The following is a 2,477-nucleotide window of genomic DNA, read 5'->3' on the forward strand; positions in this document are numbered from 1 at the left end:
AAGGTTAACTGACCTAGGGGCACCGCTATTCACTATGGTCCTGGTCGTGATTGAACTACCTAGGCACCTATTCACTATGGGTCTGGTCGTCGGTTTGCACTAGCTTAGGCACCCTATTACTAATGGGTCCCTGGGTCTAGTTACTACAGATCGCTATCACTTTGGGGTCTCGGTCCATTCTCCTACTATCACTAATGGGTCCTGTTCGTAGTTAACTACCTAGGGCAGCCCGTCTAATTCACTGATGTGATCCTGGTAACGTGTAACTACCTAGGGCACCTTATTCATGATGGGCTCCTGGTCGTGCTTAACTACCTAGGGCACCCTATTTCCACTATTGGGGTCCCTGTCGTAGTAAGTCCTCAGGGCCTATCCTATAGTCTACGGTAGGTAACACTGGCAACTAATTCACTATGGGTCCTGGTCATGAGTACTACCTAGGGCGACCTCATCACTATGTGTCTGGTGTAGTTAACTACCTGTAGGCACCCTATTCACCTATGGGTCCCTGGTCGTAGTTAACTACACCGGCCCGTCTGTTCTAGTTAACTGACAGGCAACTCTATTCACTATGGGTCCTGGTCTTAGTTAACTACCTAGGGTATCCTATTCACTATGGTGTCCTGGTCACAGTTAAACTACCTAGGGAAACCCTATTCACTATGGTCCTGGTCGTGTAGCTTTTACTCTAGGGACCGCTATTCACTTACTGGTCCTGGTCCCGTAGATTTAACTAGCCTAGGGCAACCTAGTTACTTAACGGGTACCTGGTGTGAGCTAAGCTACCTAGGGCTAGCCTAGTTCACTTTATGGGTCGCTGGTCGTAGTTTAACCTACTAGGGCACCTATTCACTATGGGTCTGGTCCGTAGTTTAAGCTAGTACCTAGGGCAATATTCACTATGGGTCCTGGTACGTAGTGTACATACCTAGGGCACCCTGATTCCTATGGGTCTGTTAGCTAACGTACCTAGGGCTATCCACTATGTTCTGGTCATCCTAGGCTATCTGGGTCCTGGTCGTAGTATAACCCATGGCCCTCATTTCACTATGGGGTCTGGCAGTAGTTAACGTACCTAGGGCACCCTAAAAATAAATTCACTAATGGTCCTTGGTCGTAGTTACCACCGTGGGTACCCTATTCACTAGTCGGGTCTGGGTCCGTGGTGACTACGTAGGGTACCTATTACTATGGGTCCCTGTGTCTAGTTTACTACGTAGGGACCCTATTCCACTATGGGTTCGCCGCCGGTCCGTAGTTTAACTACCTAGGGACATAGTTCACTTGAGTCCTGTCGTGTTAACTACCTAGGGGCAGCCCTATTCACTATGGTCCTGGTCCGTAGTTAACTACGTAGGGTACCTCATTCACTATGGTCCTGGTCGTAGTTAACTACCGTAGGGACTAGCAGGGGGTATTGGGGACACAGGTTTGGTAATTGGCGGTTAAATTGGTGAACAAGAGCGAGTGGTGACACAGAAGAAAACACATTTATTTGTACAGAGCTAGATTGGTGAAATGACAGTAACGATTGTGACATAAAGAGGTTGATTTGGTTCTGTCAATGAGAATGCTTTGAAGTAGTTGGCTAATAGACGCACAGTGAAATACAGTTTTGGATGAGAACATCAGAGTCAGTCATACGTATCAAAACTACTCAATAAACAGAGATCATGACAGAATTCAATATGAGCTTTGTAAATAAATCAACCTTGGTTCTTACGATTGTAAATCAAGTTAATGCCTTGGGAATGTTTGAAACAGTCCTAGAACACCCTAGTCTGTGAAGGGTGGTTTAGTCTGACCAATACAGACCTGGTCTTCTAGCCTGGTGCAGGGTGGTTCTAGTTGACCACAATACAGCCTGGTCTTCTAGTCTGGTGCGGGGTGGTTACTAGTCTGACCAATACAGACCTGGTCTTCTAGCCTGGTTGTCAGGTGGTTCTAGTCTGACCAATAGAGACCTGGTCTTTAGCTGGTAGCGGTGTTCTTAGTCTGACCAATACAGACCTGGTTTTATGTCGCTGGTGCCCGTGTCTGACGCAATACAGGCCTGGTCTTCTGAGTCTGGTGTCAGGGTGGTTCTAGTCTGACCAAAACAGACCTGGTCTTCTAGTCTGGTGCCAGGTGGTTCTAGTCTGACCAATACACGACGCTGGTCTTCTAGTCCTGGTGCCCGGGTGGTTCTAGTCTGACCAATACAGACCTGGTCTTTCTAGTCTGGGTGTCAGGGTGGTTCTAGTCTGACCAATAAGACCTGGTTTCTAGTCGGTGCCAGGGTGGTTCTAGTCTGACCAATACAGACTGGTCTTCTAGCCTGGTGCCAGGGTGGTCAAGTCTGACCAATACAGACCTGCGTCTGCTAGCCTGGTCAGCCAAGGGGGTTCTAGTCTGACCAATACAGACCTGTCTTCTATGCCGTGGTTGCAGGTGTGGTCTAGGTCTGACCAATACAGGACCTGGTCTTCTAGTCTGGT

General features: G+C 48.1%; 2 long non-coding RNA genes across 2 annotated transcripts; one reads left to right on the top strand and one right to left on the bottom strand.

Annotated features, from left to right (window-relative positions):
* The first annotated feature begins 1,786 nt into the window (after positions 1 to 1,786).
* Positions 1,787 to 2,356, top strand: LOC139027366 (uncharacterized). The gene is made up of 3 exons (XR_011479447.1): positions 1,787 to 1,838; positions 2,078 to 2,127; positions 2,279 to 2,356. It is a non-coding gene; the product is annotated as an uncharacterized lncRNA (long non-coding RNA).
* LOC139027367 (uncharacterized) lies at positions 1,797 to 2,131 on the bottom strand. The gene is made up of 3 exons (XR_011479448.1): positions 2,105 to 2,131; positions 1,865 to 1,964; positions 1,797 to 1,815 (listed from the first exon to the last, which is right to left on the bottom strand). It is a non-coding gene; the product is annotated as an uncharacterized lncRNA (long non-coding RNA).
* Positions 2,357 to 2,477: the final 121 nt, after the last annotated feature.

The sequence above is a fragment of the Salvelinus sp. IW2-2015 genome, unplaced genomic scaffold (assembly GCF_002910315.2).
Source record: "Salvelinus sp. IW2-2015 unplaced genomic scaffold, ASM291031v2 Un_scaffold11293, whole genome shotgun sequence".
In the NCBI taxonomy this organism is placed as follows: domain Eukaryota; kingdom Metazoa; phylum Chordata; class Actinopteri; order Salmoniformes; family Salmonidae; genus Salvelinus; species Salvelinus sp. IW2-2015.